Genomic DNA, 22,291 nt, shown 5'->3' on the forward strand with positions numbered 1-22,291 from the left:
CGCTACTTTCCAGTCTTCCGGAATACTTCCTGATTTGATCGACAGTTCAGCTATAACCCCTTTCAGTTTCTTGATTACCCTTGGGTGGATGCCGTCCGGTCCCGGGGATTTATCATTTTTAAGCCTATCAATCTGCCTGCATACCTCTTCTAGATTGACTGCTGACCCTGTCAGTTTCCGTCTTCATTTCCTGTGTATAGCCTGTCGGCTTCTGGTATATTAGATATATCCTCTTCGGTAAATACAGTCGCAAAAAAAGTGTTCAGTTTGTCGGCGATGGCAGTAATACTGTGTCCCCTTTGCAAACACTGCACACGTGTGACCCACTGGAGCACCATCAGAAATAGGGCCCCTTTTTTCACAACAGTGTGTCTTATTTCCAAATAGATATTTTAAAATAGCCCAATGCTGTTTATGATGCTGTCCATGTAATATACACCATCAATCCACAACGGCATTTAATGAACTTCAAAGTGCCAAATTTTTTAGCAATCTTTTTTTAAAACCAATCTTTTTTTCTGTAATGAGTTACTGTACTACCTCTATGGTCGTCAGTTCCAGCCAACTTATATACTTAGCTTTAGCTTAGCTTCCCGAGGCTCAAAAAAATAATTAAGATATAGCTAAAGTTTTAAAGCTTTATATAAAAAGTTCAATTAATTGCACAAGATATACTGTATAGAGCACAAGCACTTTAAAAAACTAAGGTCTGATGATGAATAAATGCCAGAAAAGAAAAAAGCCTTCAAATAATTTTGCTGGTGGTTGGCTGGAACTGAAGACCATAGAGGTAGTACAGTAACTCATTACAGAAAAAAAGATTGCTAAAAAATTAGGCACTTTGAAGTTCATTAAATGCCGTTGTGGATTGATGGTGGTTATTTCCAAATAGTTCACACTCTTGGTGATATTTTGCCTTTGAAATAAAAATGAAGAGGAACTAAAAGAGAAGAAAAAAAATTAGTCTGCCCATCCCTAGGAAAGGAAAATTATGTCCTACCTGTTAATTTTCTTTCCTTTAGATGCAGCAGATGAATCCAGAGACTAGTGGGATAGCACACATCTACCAGCAGGTGGAGACAGAGAACTGACTCGCAGGTGGAGTCCCTCTTGCCAGTCAGTATCGCTTAATGTCCAAGCATCCGGATAATGAAGTTGTAGCTTAACAAACTTCTTTCCCATAAGCAAAAGAAATCCTGACCCTAACCATGAAACCTCATCTGCAAGAGAAAAAAAATCATGGAAAAATACTGACTGGGTGGGGCTCTGGATTCATCTGTTGCGTCTAAAGGAACGAAAATTAACAGGTAGGGCATAATTTTTCCTTCCTTAGCATCGACAGCAGATGAATTCAGAGACTAGTGGGATGTAGCAAAGTCACCTTAACTTGGGTGGGGCGAACATGCCACATCTACGAGCACCGAAACACCCAAGGACGTCTCCAAGCGCTCCGCCATATCTAAGCAGTAATGCCTAGAAAACGTGTTGGAAGATGACCAAGTGGCCGCCCTACAAATCTCTTCCAGGGAAAACCCCCTGGACTCTGCCCAAGACGTAGTCATTGCTCTTGTCGAATGACTATGTAGAGCCTCCGGCAACTGTTTACCCTCCAACAAATAAGCGGAAGAGATAACCTCTCGGACTCAACGGGCCACTGAGGCCTTGGAAGCCGCCAAACCCTTTCTAGGACCCAAAAAGAGCACAAAGAGGTGATCCGAACACCGAAAATCATTAGTAACTTGAAGATAGTGCAAGAGCACTCTCCTTACATCGAGCAAATGCAAGGCAGGAAACCTCAACCCCCAATCCTCTTCCTTAAAGGATGGTAGAAAGAGGACCTGATTGATATGAAAAGGAGACCGAAACAACAAAACAAACTGCAGATGTGTACAAGATGTAGGCAAAATTTATTGTGACAAATATAAATATATAAAACCCTTTTACCAATCAAGGGACCCGACACGGTCCGTGTTTCGAACAAACCTTCGTCAGGGGTCCTAGTGAGTACAAATACAACACAAAAATTATTAAAATTATAAAAAATGTAACAAAATTATATTTGTATGGATATGATGATGCTGTCTAAACATACTATCAAAGATTGTGATAGAATGACAAGAGGACAAGTGTATATGAATAGATGAGAACACGCATGCAATTTGAAGGACTGCATGCAACAAAAATGAGATATCAAAAAGACCATTGTGAATGGCAATGATGTGAATAGCAACCAATCGTATCACTGTGGAGAAACATGACTAATTATAGAGAGACATAAAAGGCGTGACCCAAGGAAAGAAAAGGAACAGTATAATGAAAAAACAGTATAATAAAAGGTACAATAGAAAAATAAAAAGAGATATTAAAATACATACCATGGTAAAAAAGGATTAAGAAATATGCCACAAAAAATGTAGAATGACAACTATCATGAAACATAAAATGGAAGCGCAATGTTATACGAAAACAAGAAGATAAAACAAAAATATGTAACATATATCATAAGGCATATAGAGATATGGCATATAGCATATAAAATTAATAAAACATAGACAGATACACATAAAAATTGCATATATAACTCAACATTATGAATAATATAATCCAAGAAAAAACATATAAAGTAGGCCAATGAATTAAAACATAACAATAATTGGTTGCAGTGCAATCAGAATCCCAAATTAGAAGTCTCTTACTTGGTGAACAAATGTTATGTCTCACCAAGTAAGTAATTCCTTGGGTCACGCCTTTTATGTCTCTCTATAATTAGTCATGTTTCTCCACAGTGATACGATTGGTTGCTATTCACATCATTGCCATTCACAATGGTCTTTTTGATATCTCATTTTTGTTGCATGCAGTCCTTAAAATTGCATGCGTGTTCTCATCTATTCATATACACTTGTCCTCTATCACAATCTTTGATAGTATGTTTAGACAGCATCATCATATCCATACAAATATAATTTTGTTACATTTTTTATAATTTTAATAATTTTTGTGTTGTATTTGTACTCACTAGGACCCCTGACGAAGGTTTGTTCGAAACACGGACCATGTCGGGTCCCTTGATTGGTAAGGAGAAATTAGGTTCTTACCTGCTAATTTACTTTCTTTTAGCTTCTCCAGACCAGTAGAGGTTAACTTTACGAATGGGTATATATCTAATCATGACCAGCAGGTGGAGACTGAAAACAAAACTTTGGGACAGTATATCCTAGCCCCTCCTCTCTATTTCCCTCAGTCTGCCGAATAGCCAAGCAGAACCAAGAACTGAAAAAAAACAGAGAGAAAAACAATACTCCGAAAGGAGTAACAAATAACATACCCAAAATGCTGTTGGAAAATGCAGAGGAGAAATTCCCGAAGGAAGAATGTCCCCACAGCTCGTCAGCTAAGCCAGCCGAGCCACAGCCGCTGTTCTTCAATTCTCCCCGGCCCTAGAAAAATACTAGAACCCGCAGCAAAAACCAAAAACTGCCCGCGCAACAGCCCCAACAAGAACAACAACATACAGGGTGGGGACCTCTACTGGTCTGGAGAAGCTAAAAGAAAGTAAATTAGCAGGTAAGAACCTAATTTCTCCTTCTTTAGCACTCTCCAGACCAGTAGAGGTTAACTTTACGAATGGGACGTACCAAAGCAGTCCCTCTCACGGGCGGGACCCCCGAAGGGCCGATACCAGTACACGCTCACCGAACACCGCGTCCCGACGCACCTGCACATCAACCCGATAATGACGCACAAAGGAATGCAAGGAGGACCAAACCGCAGCCTTACAAATATCCACTGGAGGCACCAGCGACGACTCAGCCCAAGAAGCCGCCTGACCCCGAGTGGAATGAGCCTTGAGAAACTCCGGAACAGGCTGCTGTTTCAGCAGATAAGCGGAAGCAATCGTCTCCTTGATCCAGCGCGCAATAGTAGCCTTAGAAGCGCCAGCTCCCCGACGAGGACCCGCCAGGAGGACAAAGAGATGATCGGACTTCCGGAATTCCTGGGTCCGCTGCACATAAGAGCGAAGGACCCGACCGACATCCAACTTGCGCAGCTGCCGTTGCTCAGAAGAGCCCTCCCGACCACCCAAGACCGGGAGAACCACCGATTGATTGACATGGAAAGGAGAAACAACCTTCGGCAGAAAGGAAGGAACAGGCCGCAAAACGACCCGCTCCCTAGAAAACTCCAAGAAGGGAGCCCTACAAGAGAAAGCCTGCAGCTCCGAAACACGCCTAGCAGAAGTAATGGCCACCAAAAAGACCGCCTTCAAAGTAAGGTCCTTCAAAGAACAGTCGTCCAAGGGCTCGAAAGGCGGACGCACCAAAACAGAGAGAACCAGATTAAGATCCCAAGAGGGAACCGAGGGCCGTAGGGGAGGCCTAAGCAACTTGGCCGCCCGCAAAAAACCGAATCACATCAGGAAGAGCCGATAAACGCTGACCTGACACCAACCCTCGAAAGGCCGACAGGGCCGCAAGATGAACCCGGAGAGAAGACCAAGCCAGGCCTCTATCCAGGCCATCCTGCAAGAACTCCAGAATGTTAGGCAGAGAAGCGCGAAAAGAGGTCACTCCCCGCGCCCGACACCATTCCTCAAAGAGACGCCAAACCCGCACATAAGCCCGAGAGGTAGAAAGCCTCCGGGACCCCAACAGTGTAGAGATCACCTTGTCTGAATATCCCTTCTTGCTAAGGCGACCCCTTTCAAGAGCCACGCCGTAAGACAGAAGGGAGACGGGTCGAACATGGGAATGGGACCCTGCATCAGAAGGTCGTCCGAGAGAGGCAGAGGAAGAGGATCCGCTACCAGGTGCCTCACCAGATCCGCATACCACGGACGGCGAGGCCAATCCGGCGCCACCAGCACCACCAACCCCGGATGGTGAACAATGCGAAGAAGCACTCTGCCCACCAGCGGCCAAGGAGGGAACACATACAACAGCCCCTCCGTTGGCCACTGCTGGACCAGAGCATCCAGACCCTCGGCCAGACCGTCCCTGCGACGACTGAAGAAGCGGGGCACCTTGGCGTTGCCACCCGTGGCCATCAGGTCCATCAGGGGCTGCCCCCAAGCCTGCACTATCAACTGAAACGCCACGGCGCCGAGACACCACTCTCCTGGATCTAGGAAGTGACGACTGAGGAAGTCTGCCTGAACATTTTCTACTCCGGCTATATGAGAGGCCGAGAGGTCCAGCAGATGGGACTCCGCCCAAACCATGAGCAGAGCCGCCTCCTGCGCCACCTGAGTGCTCTTGGTGCCCCCCTGACGATTGACATAAGCCACCGCCGTGGCATTGTCCGACAGCACTCTGACCGACTTGCCCAGCAACAGGGAGTGGAAAGCCAACAGCGCCAGACGGACCGCTCTGGTCTCCAACACGTTGATCGACCAGGCGGCCTCCTCCGCGGACCAGGTGCCCTGAGCTGAGTGACCCAGACACTGAGCCCCCCCAACCCAGGAGACTCGCATCCGTAAGGAGCACCGTCCACTGCGGAAGATCCAGACCCACCCCCTGAACTAGGTGAGGGGTCTGGAGCCACCAACGCAGACTGCAGCGCGCCAAGCCTCGCAGGGGAACCGGAACATCCATCCCGTGCCTCTGGGGAGACCACCTCCGGAGCAGAGCATACTGGAGAGGACGCATGTGGGCCCGCGCCCACCTCACCACGTCCAGGGATGCCGCCATCGACCCCAAGACCTGGAGGAAATCTCGCGCCCGAGGACACCGGGACGCCAAAAGTAGGCGAATCTGAGATTGCAATTTGCTCACCCGGGCCTCTGGGAGGAAGACCTTCCCCAAGGAGGTGTCGAACAGCACCCCTAGGTACTCCAGACGCTGAGCCGGGACCAACCGACTCTTGGAAAGGTTGACCACCCAGCCCAGCGACCGGAGAAACTCCACCACCCGAGCAGTAACCCGGGAGCTTTCCTGCAACGACTTTGCCCGAATTAACCAGTCGTCCAGGTAGGGGTGTACCAGGATGCCCTCCGACCGCAAGGCCGCCGCGACGACCACCATCACCTTGGTGAACGTCCGAGGAGCCGTGGCCAGCCCAAAGGGAAGCGCACAGAACTGAAAGTGCCGACCCAAGATCGCAAAGCGCAGGAAACGCTGATGAGAGGCCCGAATGGGAACATGCAAGTAGGCCTCCGTCAGATCGAGAGAAGTGAGAAACTCCCCCGGCTGAACTGCCAGAATGACCGACCGCAGAGTTTCCATACGGAAAGAGGGAATCTTGAGAGCCCTGTTGACCCCTTTCAAATCGAGGATGGGCCGAAAGGTCCCCTCCTTCTTGGGCACCACAAAGTAAATGGAGTACCTGCCCGTGCCCCACTCCGGAGGGGGCACCGGAACAACTGCCCTGAGATCTAGCAAGCGCTGAAGGGTCTGGCGAAAGGCCTGCGTCTTCCCCGGAGTCTGACATGGAGAAGCGAGGAAAAAATCCGGCAGAGAGCGGGCGAACTCCAGGGCATAACCGTCCCGCACCACCTCCAGGACCCACTGATCGGACGTGATCTCGGCCCATTTGGGGAAAAACTCGCGCAGCCGGGCCCCCACCGGAACCAAAGGGGGCGCCGGCAAGGCGTCATTGTGCAGGACGGGAAGCGGGGGAACCGGCGGAGGGATTCCCTGCCCCCCGACGGGCCCCCCGAAAGGGCTGCATGCGCTGGAAGAACCGACCCCGGGAAAATCCCGGAGACTGGAAAGAAGCAGCCCCACGCCCAGGGCGATACTTGCGAAAGTCCCGCAAACGCCCCCGGGCTGCACCCCCCCGAGACGCCGGGCGGGCACGGTCCTCCGGCAGACGGGGAACTTTCGAGTCCGACAGAGTCTGAATCAACTTATCCAAATCCTCTCCAAACAAAAACGACCCCCGAAAGGGAAATTTAGTAAGCTTAGCTTTGGACGCAGCATCCGCTGCCCAGGCGCGCAGCCACAACACACGCCTTGCGGCCACGCCAAAAGCCATAGACTTAGCCGAGATCCGCACCAAGTCATATAGAGCATCTGAGAGGAATGAGGCCGCCATCTCAATCTTCGCTACCTCCTGATCCACCAGAGACCAGTCGTCAGACTCTCGATCCAAGACCCGCTCCGCCCACCGAAACACGGCGCGAGCGACCAGTCCCCCACAAATAGCCGCCTGGACCCCAAAGGCAGAGACCTGAAAATTTTGCTTAAGGATGCTCTCCAATTTGCGCTCCTCAGAGTCCCGCAAGGCAGAACCGCCCTCAACAGGCACGGTATGCCACTTGGAAATTGCCGAGACCACCGCATCAACGACTGGCGAAGCTAACGTAGCCCGATCCCCTTCTGGAATGGGATACAGGCGAGCCATGCTGCGCGCCAGCCGAAACGGCGTCTCCGGCGTTTTCCACTGCTCCAGAATAATATCCCGAATATCCTGATGCATAGGAAAAGAGCGGGAAACGGAACGGATCCCCCGTAACAGGGGGTCCCCCACACGCGGAGTCTCCGGCGGCGCGTCCTCAAAACGCAAAACCGAAGAAACCTGCTGAATAAGGTCAGGCAGCTCATCTTTCTGAAAAAGGCGCACCACGGACGCCTCGTCACTGGAGAACGGGAAATCCGACAACCCGCCGCCAGCTTCCGTCCCCTCCAGAGAGTCCTGGAACTCCTCAGAAGGGTCCAGGTCCTCCTCCAGACCGACCCGTTCCTCCGACCACAAATTCTCGTCCCACGACACCCGCGGACGCTTGGACAAGGGAGGCGGCGGAGGGGACGTCACGCCAGACGAAAGAGGCAAAGCCGCAGGGAGCGCGGAGGAAAAACCACCCCCCGAAACCCCCTGGGCGCAACCGGGACCCCCAGCCGCCTGAAAATAGGCTCTGCATAAAGAAAAGAAAAAATCAGGAGAAAAACCCCCCGAGGGTCCCAAGGGACTCCCTGCCACAGCAGGGGACCCAGCAGAACCTTGCCCCTGCATAGTCAAAACAGGGGGAAGGTCACCTGAGGTGGAAGACAAAATGGAGGGGCCAGCCAGAGAAGATGGCGGTTTTCCCGCCAAAAAAGCTCCCTCCATAGCCTGAAGCGGCTGAGAAACCTGAATAGTCTCAGCCGCTAAAGCAGGCAAGCCGGCATCAGCTGTCAAAAAATCAGCTGAGAGGGAATCCTCTAAAACCCGACCGTCGGCGGTTTGGGGAATCCCTCCGTGGGCGGACGGAGAAGACCGGGCTTCCCCACCGTTCCCTGCCGACTCGCGAGGCACCATCGGCAGGGAGCTCTGGGCGCCTGCAGCCGCTGCCGACGGAGCTCCTCCACCGCACCGGCCTGAACACCGCTTGCACAGGCCGGCCGCGAGTGCCTCGCGTCTGGAGCACAATGAGCACTTTTTCCCTTTAGAAGTGCTCATTGCTCCATACGCGACCTAGCTGCAAAAAAGTGCCGGTTAGTTGAAAAAATACAGAAAAATACAGTTTTCTTAAAGGGATACAAACCCTCCAGACCAGCACTACCTCAGGATTTTTTTTTTTTTTTTTACAGAACGAGACTCCACAGGCTCTCAAAGCAATATGCCTTGCTTGATTTAGGGGGCAAGGCTTACTGCTGAGGCTCCTCTAAAAAAAATGTGGGGAGGTGGAGGAAGTGGGGGGAGGGACCCCGCTCGTGACCCGCCGGGTTTGACACCCCCGAGGTCGGACGAACCCCCAAACAGAGTCCGCCCAAGCTCCGTCCGGCTAAAAACAGGGACAATAAACCCCCTAAACAAATTCCAACAGCCCTACCAAGGGAGATGGGTACAGATCACTCAACACCTGCTGGAGACTGAAAGAAGACTGAGGGAAATAGAGAGGAGGGGCTAGGATATACTGTCCCAAAGTTTTGTTTTCAGTCTCCACCTGCTGGTCATGATTAGATATATACCCATTCGTAAAGTTAACCTCTACTGGTCTGGAGAGTGCTAAAGAAAAGGGTTTTATATATTTATATTTGTCACAATAAATTTTGCCTGCATCTTGTACACATCTGCAGTTTGTTTTGTTGTTTCGGTTGGCGTTTTTTTCTGCAGATAAGGTTGGACCTCCCCCCTTTTTTGTTTTCACTGCTTTATGAAAAGGAGACACCACTTTTGGAAGAAAGGAACTGTTCGAATTAAAACTCTGGCCTCCGAGAAAGGTAAGAATGGATCACTGCAGGACAACGCCTGCAACTCAGATACCCGCATAGTTGAAGCCAGGGCTACCAGAAAAAAAAGCACAGTTACTTACCGTAACAGGTGTTATCCAGGGACAGCAGGCATATATTCTCACATGTGGGTGACGTCATCTACGGAGCCCCAGCGCGGACAGCTTTTCAAGCAAACTTGATTAAAGTTTCAAGTTTGCACACTGCACCACGCATGTGCTAGCCTTCCTGCCCACTAGAGGGCGCATCCCCACCTCATGGTCCTCAGTTCCATAACCAGCAAAGAAGCCATCCCCGGGGAGGTGGGCGGGTTGTGAGAATATATGCCTGCTGTCCCTGGATAACACCTGTTACGGTAAGTAACTGTGCTTTATCCCAGGACAAGCAGGCATGATATTCTCACATGTGGGTGACCTCCAAGCCAACCAAAAAGGGCAGGTGGGAGGATGGCAATTTAGGAAAACAGGTTACGTAACACCGACTGGCCAAACCGGCCGTCACTTCTGGACAAAGTGTCCAGACAGTAGTGGGAGGTGAACGTATGAACCGAAGACCAAGTGGCAGCCTTGCATATGTCCTCCACAGGAGTAGACCGGAGGAAAGCAACCGAAGCTGCCATCGCCCGGACCTTATGTCCCGTGACTTGACCATGGAGCGGGAGACCAGCCTGAGCGTAGCAAAAGGAAATACAAGCAGCCAGCCAATTGGACAAGGTGCGCTTGGAAACCGGACGTCCCAATCGATTAGGATCGAAGGACAAAAACAATTGAGGAACCTTCCGATGAGACTGGGTACGTTGGAGATAAAAAGCCAACGCCCTCTTACAGTCAAGTGTGTGAAGCGCAGCTTCCCCAGGATGAGAATGGGGTTTTGGAAAAAACACCGGAAGAACAATGGACTGATTGAGGTGGAAATCAGACACAACCTTGGGCAAAAATTTAGGATGGGTGCGAAGAACCACCTTGTCATGATGGAACACAGTAAAGGGCGGGTCCGCAACCAAAGCCTGCAGCTCGCTAACCCTACGGGCGGACGTGAGCGCAATTAAAAAGACCACCTTCCAAGTAAGAAACTTGAGAGGACACTTGTCGATGGGCTCAAAAGGAGATTTCATCAGGTGAGCCAAGACCACATTCAGATCCCAAACCACGGGCGGAGGTTTCAGAGGAGGATGGACATTCACAAGGCCCCTCATGAAATGAGCCACCAGGGGATGAAGAGAGAGAGATCGACCCTCGAGCTGCCGATGAAACGCAGCGATAGCACTGAGATGCACTCGAATGGAAGTTGTCTTCAGCCCAGACTTGGACAAATGCAACAAGTAGTTCAGAACCGAAGACACCGGAACCGAAACCGGATCCAAATGGTGCGAGGAACACCAGGATGAAAATCTGGTCCACTTCTGAGAATAACAAAGCCTAGTCGAAACCTTGCGTGAGGCTTCCAAAACTTCCCTCACAGACTGGGAAACGGTATCCAAAGTCAAGGGGAAAGAAACCAAGCGGTCAGATGCAAAGACTGAAGATTGGGATGCAACAGAAAACCCCGACTCTGAGACAGCAGAGAGGGAAAAACAGGCAGAAGCAGAGGCTCCCTGACACTGAGTTGAAGAAGCAGGGAGAACCAATGTTGCCGAGGCCAACGAGGAGCAATGAGAATCATGGTGGCTCGCGTCGACCTGAGATGTACCAACGTTCTCAATATCAGAGGAAAAGGAGGAAACGCATAAAGGAATCTCCCCTCCCAGTCGAGAAGGAAGGCATCGGCCTCGAGACGGTCCAGGGAGTAAATCCGGGAACAATAGAGGGGCAGTTTGCGAGTCTCCGGGGAGGCAAAGAGATCTACCTGAGGAGTTCCCCAGCGATCGAAGACCTCGCGTAGAACTCGGGAGTTCAGCGACCACTCGTGCGGCTGAAGAAGACGACTTAGTTTGTCTGCCAGACAGTTCCGCTCTCCCTGAATGTAAACAGCCCGGAGGAAGATGTTCTGGGAAATCGCCATTCCCAAAGACGCAGGGCTTCTTGACACAGGGGACCAAGAGCCCGTTCCCCCCTGCTTGTTCACATAATACATCGCCACCTGATTGTCCGTCCGCACAAGGACGACTCGATCGTTCAGCAGGTGGCAGAACGCCCGAGCCACCAGAAAAATGGCCCGAAGCTCCAACACGTTGATGTGACAAAGACGGTCCTCCGCCGACCATAGACCTTGAGTCCGCAGACCGTCGAGATGAGCTCCCCACGCGTACTCAGAGGAGTCCGTGGTCAGGACCTTGCAATGCGGAGGAACGCAAAAGAGCAAACCCCCGGAAATGATTGGAAGAGTTGGTCCACCAACGGAGCGATCGTCTCAAGGAAGGAGTCACTGTGATCAGAGACGAGACAGGATCCCGATCCTGACGCCAATGGGAGGCTAAGGTCCACTGAGGGAGCCTCAGATGCAGGCGGGGCGAACGGTGTAACGTGAACCGTCGAGGGCCATGTGGCCCAGAAGAATCATCATGCGCTGCGCCGACACCTCGGGCAGCAACGAAATCTGGCGACTCCAACGCAGCAGGGCCTCCCGCCACAGCGGGGGAAGGAACGAACGGAGGCGGATCGTGTCCAGCACGGCTCCGATAAACTGAAGGGACTGAGTCGGGCCCAACTGCGACTTGGGAAAGTTCACCTCGAACCCCAGACCCTGAAGAAAGATAATAGTCTGTCGGGTCGCTGAGATAACCCCCTCCCTGGTCGGTGCCTTGATCAGCCAATCGTCTAGGTAGGGAAAGACCTGCAGCCCCCGAGACCTCAGGGCAGCCGCAACCACCACCATGCACTTCGTGAAGACTCGAGGGGAGGAAGCCAGACCAAAAGGAAGGACCCGATACTGAAGGTGCCAGTCCCCCACTTGGAACCGTAAGAACTTGCGGAAAGCGGGATACACCGGAACATGGGTATAGGCTTCCTTCAAATCCAGGGAGCACATCCAATCCCCCTCCTCCAGTAGCGGGTAAAGAACCGGAAGCGACAACATACGGAACTTCTCCCGAACCAGGAACTTGTTGAGCTTCCGGAGGTCCAAAATGGGGCGCAAATCCCCGGACTTTTTTGGGACCAAAAAGTAACGGGAGTAAAACCCCCGCCCCCGCTGGTCGGGGGGTACAGGTTCCACCGCCCGAAGGCTCAATAAGGCCCTTGCTTCCGCGAGAAGGAGAGGAAGCTGGGTCCGATGGCATGGGTAAGCTCCCGGCGGATGATCCGGCGGTGTAGCTAAGAAATTGAGCGAGTAGCCCTCGGAGATGATCCGGAGCACCCAAGCATCTGAGGTGATCTCGGTCCAGGCTGGCTGAAAAGCCCGCAACCGTCCCCCGATGGGAAGGGGGTCTTGCACTAGAGCGGAGGGGGCCCGCCCCCATCCGCACATCACGTCAAAAAGACGGGGCGGGTTTAGACGCCCCCTGCGCCTGAGGCTTTGGTTGGGACGCTCTGCCCTGCTGAGGGGGACGCCGGGGCGGAGGCCTCGAAAAAGCCGGGGTAGTTTTCTGCGGGTACCGCCGCGGAGGTGGTCTAAACGGCTTCTGCGGCGGCGCCCTGGGTTTGGGGCGGACCAATGAGGCAATAGAGCGCTCATGTTCAGACAACCGCTTGGTCGCCGCCTCCAAAGAGTCATCAAACAACTCCGAACCAACACAAGGAAGATCGGCTAGCCGTTCCTGGAGATTCGGGTCCATATCCAGGGTATGGAGCCATGCCAGGCGGCGCATCGCCACCGCAAAGGCGGATACCCTAGAGGCCAACTCAAAAGCGTCATAGACAGCGTGTAAGAGGTAGAGACGCAGCTGAGACAGATTGGACATAAAGGCCCCAAAATCCTCTTTATGTGAATCTGGCATGACTCCATGATACCTGGGCAACGACTTCACCATCTGTCTCAAGTAAGACGAAAAGGTGAAGGCGTAATTGAGGACCCTGGTCGCCATCAAGGAGTTGGAATAGAGGCGACGACCAAACTTGTCCAAGGTCCGTCCCTCCCGACCAGGGGGAACTGCCGCAGAGACCCTGGAAGGCTGCGACTTCTTCAGAGCTGACTCCACCAGGAGGGACTGATGGGACAGCTGCGCCTTATCAAACCCCTTGCATGGGATAGTGCGATATTTAGACTCCATCTTGGAAGGCACCGCTGTGACTGTAAGAGGGGAGTCAAGGTTCCTCAAAAAGGTCTGGTTAAGAACCTTATTGAGTGGGAGCCGAGGCGTCTCTCTTGGGGGAGAAGGCAAATCCTGCTCCTCCAAAAACTCTTTGGTGTACTGCGATCCTGCTCCCAGATCCAGGCCCAAAGCCCTCGCCATGTCCAGAACAAATCTAGAGAAGGAGGAGGGCCTAGGCGGCGGAGAGGGAGACCGCGACGAGCGCCTCGCCAAGAAGGAAGGGGAAGCCTCGCGTGAGTAACGAGGCGCCTTCCCCGTACCAGATCCGGACCCCCAAGAAGCTGCACCGAGCGACTTGGATGGGGTCGGGGACCGCCCATGCCCCGAGGAACCCCTACGGGAAGTCCCCGGGGTATGGGGCACTGAAGCACGCCCCTTCCCTCTGGGCGAAGAGTCTCTCGAGCACTCAACCTCTGAGCGGAGAAGCCTCGGATTATCGAGGCGCAGTTCGGAGACCCGCAGGGCCTCTGCCCCGGTCGGCGAAGAGCGACCGCGATGTCGAGGAGAGGCCCGTTTGCGTTTGGGCTTCCTTGACCTTCGCTTCGCCCGAGGCCGACCCGAGGGTGAAGAACCCCGGGAGGACCTCGACGAGGATGACGAGGAAGAGATCCTCCGAACCCGCCGCATCTTGTCCCGCGGCCGCACACTACGCTCCGGCTGGTCAGCCGAGGTCGAGGGCAAGGTCGGGGCCGAAACCCCCCCCCCCGGGGTCGAAGTCGGGGGCACCGAGACCGAGGCCGACACCGGGACAGCCGAGGTCGAAGCCGGCTGGAGGTGCGCGAGGGCACCGGACAGCTCCAAGGCGATGAGGGCCCGGAGCAAGTCCTGGAAGACGGGAACTCCCATCATAGCCGGCAGATCAGGTGCTGTCGGGTGCTCCCTCGAGGGCGACCTCGGTCTCGAGTATTCCCGCGGGGCACCCGACTTCGACGCTCGGGGCGGGGCCGAGGACGACCCACTCGCCCCCGTCGAGGAACTGGAAGATGGCTTCTTCGATGTTGGAACTGAAGAAGGAAGTGAGGACTTACCCTTCGAAGACTTCGGGGTCGAAGACCCAGGCTTCGACACCGCAGGTTCCCGGGGCGAGGACGAGGGAGTCGAGGCCGAGGTCAAGGCCGGGGCCGAAGCCGAGGCCGACATCGAGGCCTTCCCCGCCGCGGGATCAACTGCAAAGAGCTCCGCCATGCGAGCCCGACGACAGCGGAGAGCTCTGTTCTGAAAGGTAGCACACCGAGTACAAGAATCTGTCGGATGCTCCGGGCCCAGGCAACGCAAGCACCACCGGTGGGGATCGGTTATAGAAAGGAGCCAATCGCACCTGGTGCACTTTTTAAAGCCCGTCACAGGATGGGACATGGGCCCAAACACCGGCCGGGAACGAGCGAGGTCCCGCGGCCGCGGCTACCGGGAGCCCCCGGAGCCGAACGGAAAAAAAATATTTTTTTTTTCGACGAAAAAAGAAACAAACAAAAAGAAGAACAAAGAAAAGCACAGCGACCGAGTCGAAAGAAGGACACAACCGCGGTGACAGAAGGCACTTATCAGAGCACAATTTCCACAGGGCTTCTGGCTCCGCGGAAGAAATTGAACTGAGGACCCTAGTGGGCAGGAAGGCTAGCACATGCGTGGTGCAGTGTGCAAACTTGAAACTTTAATCAAGTTTGCTTGAAAAGCTGTCCACGCTGGGGCTCCGTAGATGACGTCACCCACATGTGAGAATATATGCCTGCTTGTCCTGGGATAAAAACCCTTTAAGGTAACATCCTTGAGTGCCACGTTATCCAAAGGCTCAAAAGGCACCCCTTGCAAACCTCCAAGGACTACCTTCAGACTCCAATCCGGACACAGCCTCTGCAAAGGTGGCCTAATGCAGTTCACCCCCTTAAGGAAAAGTATCACATCTGGGTAAGACCCTATGGACAAACTAGACACCTTCCCTCTGTAACAGGCAATAGCCACTACTTGTACTCGAATAGAATTGTAGGCCAACCCTTTAGCAACCCCCTCTTCCAGAAAGGAAAGAATCTGAGACAAGGAAGTCTGAAAGGGAAAATCTCTAATTGAATGCATCAAGCTTCAAATACCCGCCAGATCCTAGCATAAGTCGTAGAGGTAGACCTCTTCTTTGCCTGCAGCAGAGTAGAGATAACTTGCTCGGAATATCCCCTTTGCTACAGCCTTGACTTTTCAATAGCCAGGCTGTAAGACCACAGCGGAAGGGAGTTGTCCCCCTGAACCAACTGCTGTGTGATGCAGACAGGTGTCCCCCGTAACCGAAGCAGAGTGACCTGTGACCACCTCCTCCAAGGAATCTAACCCGAGGGCCACAGACAACTCTGAAATATACACCCCGCTGCGGTCGAGCAGTGAGTCAGTTGAAGCAATATGTGCCCCCCTCACCGGCCGGAGAGGTAACCTCCTCAACAACCACCATGGGGCCCTTGGAGGACAGAGGGGCCTACCCTACTTCCTGAGCCTGCTCCCCTTGACTGCTGGGGAGCCAGGGAACTCACCGCAAAGGAACCAAAGGACGTACCCTCGAGTCCCCATCTCCTGAGGAATCAATTGACCCAGTGGGGGCCCTCAAAACTCCAAGGCCCTTCTGTCTGGAAGGAACCAGAAACTCTGGCCCCAAGACTCGCTGTCCCCGGAGCGAACCTCTCACAATCTCCTATCCAGCCCCTGCCCACAGGGATGCCCAGAAAGAATGAATCAGCCTAGATACCACTGGTAGAGCCATCTGCTTAGCTGAAGCCCTAATCATATCATATAAGGCATCGGCCAGATACGCCAGCCCCGACTCCACATCGAGAAAGTCTGGGGGCAGAGCCCCACTGGACTCTACCACCCCATCAGTAAACAGCTGGATCCACTGAATACAGGTCTGTGCCACATAAGAACTGCACACCGCTGCCTGTAGAGTCAGGACTGCCGTATCAAATGCAGACAATAAAGAAGACTTATTCCTCCTATTCTGAGGGTCTTTCAGAGTTATACCTCCCTCGACCGATAGAGTAGTTTTCCTAGTTACCACTGACACTAAAGCGTCCACCTTTGGAAGCCTAAATCTATCCTGCTCCACCAGATATAACAAACGCATAGCCCTTGCCACCTTGAGGCCTGACTCTGGCGTAGTCCATTGCTCAGAAATCAACTCTTGCATGGTCTCATGCACAGGAAAGGTCTTAGGAGGACGCCTATTGCCTGCTATAAGGGAATTGGGCGCCCCCCCCCGCACATCCGACAGGGAAATGTTCAGACATTCCCCATAGCTTTAGAAATAAAGGCTGCCAGTTCCTCCCCATGGAACAGGCGCAACGCCGAGGGATCATCCCCTCCAGCCTCTTCTATATCCATGTCCTGCATCCCGGCCTCCCCCCTGGAACTGAACATAGGAAGAGAGACCTCCGGGTAAGCAAAGTCATCAGCCTCGGGCACCCTACGCCCCTTGGCCCCTTTATAGAAACATAGAAACAATAGACGGCAGATAAGGGCCCACGGCCCATCTAGTCTGCCCACCTTAATGTCCCTCCCCTACCTTTGCCCTGTGAATAGATCCCATGTGCCAATCCCATTTGGCCTTAAAATCAGGCACGCTGCTGGCCTCAATCACCTGTAGTGGAAGACTATTCCAGCGATCAACCACTCTTTCAGTGAAAAAGAATTTCCTGGTGTCGCCTCGTAGTTTCCCGCCCCTGATTTTCAACGGATGCCCTCTTGTTGTCGTGGGACCCTTGAAAAAGAAGATATCTTCCTCCGCCTCGATGCGGCCCGTAAGATACTTGAACGTCTCGATCATGTCCCCCCTCTCTCTGCGCTCCTCGAGCGAGTATAGCTGTAATTTGTCAAGCCGTTTTTCGTATGGTAGATCCTTGAGTCCCGAGACCATCCGGGTGGCCATTCTTTGCACCGACTCCAGTCTCAGCACATCCTTGCGATAATGCCGGCCTCCAGAATTGCACACAGTATTCCAGGTGGGGCCTCACCATGTATCTATACAATGGGCATATGACTTCCGCCTACGACTGACGAAACCCCTTCGTATGCAGCCCATGATTTGTCTTGCCTTGGACGAAGCCTGCTCCACTTGATTGGCAGCATTCATGTCCTCACTGACGATTACCCCAAGTCTCGTTCTGCTACCGTTTTTGCTAGGATCTCGCCATTAAGGGTATAAGACTTGCATGGATTCTGGCTGCCCAGGTGCATAACCTTTGCCATTTTTTGGCATTGTAAGTTGAGTTGCCATGTCCTAGACCATCGCTCCAGTTGAGTAGAGTCGTGCATCATGTTGTCGGGCACTGAATCTTTGTCTGTTGTGCATTTGCCCACTACATTGCTCAATTGGCGTCATCGGCGAATAATGTTATTTACCTCGAAGCCCTTCTGCCAAGTCTCTTATAATGATGTTGAATAGGATTGGGCCCAAGACTGAGCCTGTGGTACTCCACTAATCACCTCCGTCAATTTCGGAGGGGGGTGCCGTTCACCACCACCCTTTGGTGGTGAACCACAGCCATTTATGACCATACTGTGGTTGTATCATCGTCCCCTCGGCAAGGCTTCCCTCAGAGAACACGTCCTCCTTCCTAGGCTTGCCCTCGCTGCGAAAAAAAACTTTTATGCAGAAAAAGCACAAGCTCCGGCGAGATGGTTACCTAAGGCCGTTATGCCCTTCCGGAGCCGCCGCTTCCTGTAGTCAGCACTTCTACTGAGCCATGGCTGAGTGTGTACGGCCACACCTCCAAAGCTGCGGCCATAGCCGGTCCTGCCTTCTTCTCCCCAAGCGTGTCTTTGGCATGGGGAGGAGGCGCACCCTCCAGTACTGAAAGAGCCACTGCAGCTGTGTCTCCCGCACAGCCAGCAAAGTCCCAAAATAGAGCAGCGCTTCCCGCACCGCGAGCAGCATTTCACTGTTTCCGCTGCCATGCCTCCCCCCAGCAAACAGTACACAGTGGTACTCATGTGCTCACCAAGCCACAACGCTTGTGCTGGCCAACCTGGTCCAAGCCAAATGGCTTGGGAGGGGGGGGTTCCTTATGGGAAAGAAGCCCTCTGGATCAGGAAACTTTCTCCACGAGCGGTGAGGGTGGGGAAGGGGACCTGGGAGGATCCAGGTGTTGTCCCCCCAAAGTCTGAACTGTAATCTGCCGACACCCCTGAACTCAACTGGAGCCTAAGCAGCAGGAGAAATAGCCTTTCCACAGCAGAGATCCAGGAACCATCAGAACAGCAACCATCCAACCTGCTGGAGATAGAACATACTGACTGGCAAGAGGGACTCCATCCAAGATATACAGCTGCAAGTCAGTTCTCTATCTCCACCTGCTGGTAGATGTGTGCTATCCCACTAGTCTCTGGATTCATGTGCTGTTGACGTTAAGGAATTAATGCTTTGATATAGTCACTACATGTAAAAGGTTTCACTTCAGCACGCGTTCTCTGCTGTATTTCAGGTTCACCTTTTGTTTGAAACCTTTTCTACACTGACAACACACAAAGGGTCTCACCCTGGGGTTAATTCTCTTGGGCAATCTTACCAAGGCTTTTTCCACAGGTGTCATGTAGAATGGATTTCTTCCCTTTCCTCTCTCCCTGGTGGAGTTTAAAAGCCATTTGGTTGCTGTTTTTATTTTGTAAGGATATATCTTCTCGCAGATGTCTCTGGAGCTCAGGGATGTTTGTGAGTTCACTGTCACTTTTCGCACACTCAGTGACTGCATCCAAGGAGTCTCTTGCAGGGTCTCTCTGCTCCTTCTCAGATTCCTGTTGATAATAATTCCTTGCGTTTCGACTCTCATTCCTCTGGGAAATATTCTCACTGACATTTCCCAATTGTCTCGGGATGGGTTCAATTTCTAAAAGCCATTTTTCTTGATTCTCCTCCCTCTTCGTCTCCTGCATTGCCTCAGCATCTGCTGGATAGAAAGAAAAGACGGTAATCGTGCATTAGTAACTATGAAGCGCTACTAACGATCAAGAAACAAAGTTTTCTGGGCTCACACAACTACATGGGATTTCTCATGTTAAGAAAATTTTGCGATAAGTCTTCAAATCTCACACTCTTTTTTTTTTTAGGTTCAAACAATTTTTATTGATGCAAACAACAGCAAATGCAATATCAGGGCACCCCAATGATGCATCTTAGACATGAATATAACAAGCATGTACAGAAAAAGAGTAACAGCAACAAAACTCCCCCCCCTCTAATCTGCACAGAGCAAGCGATATCTGAGGGGGTGGAAAGGCACTCCAAGGCCCTGGACTCTGATGAGCCCCGAAGATGTTCATGTTTGGGGGAGGGGGGAGTTGGGAGGGGGGATGCTATCTTTGTGCATAATTGTAAGTGTTTTGCTGCTGTTATTTACTTGCACACTGAAAATCAATAAATACATTTAAACATAACACATTTAAAGGAATATGAGGACACTTACCTCCTCCAGAGGAACCCGGTAAGGAGAATGATGTAAAGAGAGGAAATGTTTATGTTTAATGAGCAAAGGTAGAGTCTGCAATACATGAAGCCATTGGGGCAAGATCATCACGGAACAAGGACAACGTCTGGGACACTGTACTACCGGATACAAAGCTATACCGCAGAGACAGAGTAGGACAAAAAGGTGGGGGTATTGCCCTAGACATAAAAGAGGGAATTGAATCTACCAGAGAGAACATGCCGGAAAGGAACAATAAGGTAGAATCTCTATGGGCCAAAATACCAGGAACAAATGGAACGCATTCGAAGATCGGCATCTACTACTGATCTCCAGGGCACCCCCAGGAAAGAGACTTCGCAGTACTTGTAGACAAGTCAATGAAACCGTCTATGCAATGCACGGTGGCGGCAGCAAAAATGGGAAACAGAATGCTAGGAATGATTAAGGAAAGGGATCACGAACAGATCTGAAAAAGTTATCATGCCGTTGTACCGGGCCATGGTACGCCCCCACCTGGAATACTGCGTCCAACACTGATCACAGTACATGAAAAAGGACATAGTACTACTCGAAAGGGTCCAGAAAAGAGCGACAAAAATGATTAAGGGGCTGGAGGAGTTGCCATACAATGAGAGGCTAGAGAAACTGGGCCTCTTCTCCCTTGAAAAGAGAAGACTGAGAGGGGACATGATTGAAACATTCAAGATATTGAAGGGAATTCACTTAGTAGAGAAAGAGAGATTGTTCACCCTCTGCAAGGTGAAGAGAACGAGAGGGAACACACTAAAGTTAGAAGGGAAATGATTCCGTACAAACATAAGGAAGTTCATTGGTTGCCAGTTGCATATCGAATTATATACAAACTAAACCTGCTTACCTTTAAATCAATAACATCAAAGACTCCAGCTTTTATTTATAAATTCTTAATTCCCTATAAAACTTCAAGAGTATTACGATCAACTGATCAACATTTATTAGTTGTCCCATCATTAAAAGTTATAGGCACACGACGACAGACCATTTTCTCTGTTACAGCCCCTCTAGCCTGGAACTCTTTGCCGATTTATTTGAGAGAAGAAAGAATTTTAGATAAATTTAAGAGTAATCTTAAAGGATTTCTTTTTAAAAATGCTTTCAGTGATTAATTAATTTTTATATTTTAACTTTTTTAATCATTTTAAATTCACCTACCTTCCCCATTGTTTTTATCCTTAAATGTTTCTATTTTATTGAAATGTATTTTCTATACCTATCTTACCCATTGTTTTCAAGTTTGTCTCGGAATGTCATGTATACTTAGGATATTATAACGTATGTTAAAATTGTTATAAATACATATAATTTTGTAATTACTGATGTACATCGCCTAGAACCTTGAATAGGCGATTAATCAAATTCTATAATAAACTTGAAACTTCTTCACCCAGAGAGTGGTAGAAATCTGGAATGTTCTTCCGGAGGCTGTTATAGGGGAAAGCATCCTTCAGGGAGTCAAGAAAAAGTTGGATAAGTTCCTACTAGAAGAGAATATACGCAGGTAAGGCTAAACTTCAAATAGGGCACTGGCCTTTGACCTAAGGGCTTCCGCGTGAGCGGACTGTTGGGCACGATGGACCACTGGTCTGACCCAGCAGCGGCAAATCTTATGTTCTTATGATATTATACACCGCTATTTTCCCCAGTAGAGACAACGGATAAGCATGCCAAGCAGAAAGCTTTTGGGTCGTGTTATTTAACAAAGGTACCACAGACCACTGCGTCAAACAGACCACCGCGTCAATTACAGGCAACTGTAACGTAGCCTGACCCCCCTCCGGGATGGGATACAAACGAGCCAGGGAGCGTGCCAAACGAAACGGCACCTCCAGCATTTTCCATTGCGCCAGAAAGCAATGTTACTTACCGTAACAGTTGTTATCCAGGGACAGCAGGCAGCTATTCTCACTAATGGGTGACGTGATCCAATGGAGCCCCGATGCGGACGCTTCTTTGAAGAAAAACTCGAAGTTTCGAGTTGCCCGCACCGGGCATGCGCGAGTGCCTACCCCCGCCCAGACCAGGGAGCGTCTCCTCAGTTCAGATAGCCAGCAGAGAAGCCAACCCAGGGGAGATGGGTGGGACGTAGAGAATAGCTGCCTGCTGTCCCTGGATAACAACTGTTTACGGTAGTAACATTGCTTTATCCCAGGACAAGCAGGCAGGTATTCTCACTAGTGGAGTGACCCTCCAAGCCAACCTCAATGGGATGGTGGGAGAGTTGGCAACTTAGGAGAATAAATTTTTCAATACTGTTTGGCCAAACTGCCCATCCCGTCTGGAGAAAGTATCCAGACAATAATGAGAAGGAAGGTATGAACCGAGGACCAAGTGGCAGCTTTACAAATTTCCTCGATAGGTGTCGATCTGAGGAAAGGCTATCAGAAGCTGCCATGGCTCTGACCTTATGGGCTGTGGATTTTTCTGTCAAGGGGCAATCCAGCCTGGGCTTAGCAGAATGAGATGCAAGCTAGCCA

General features: G+C 51.2%; 1 pseudogene; it reads right to left on the reverse strand.

Annotated features, from left to right (window-relative positions):
- LOC117354495 overlaps positions 1-22,291 on the reverse strand; it is a 122,705-nt pseudogene that overhangs the window by 77,318 nt on the left and 23,096 nt on the right.

Source organism: Geotrypetes seraphini, chromosome 2 (assembly GCF_902459505.1).
Source record: "Geotrypetes seraphini chromosome 2, aGeoSer1.1, whole genome shotgun sequence".
Lineage (NCBI taxonomy): Eukaryota > Metazoa > Chordata > Amphibia > Gymnophiona > Dermophiidae > Geotrypetes > Geotrypetes seraphini.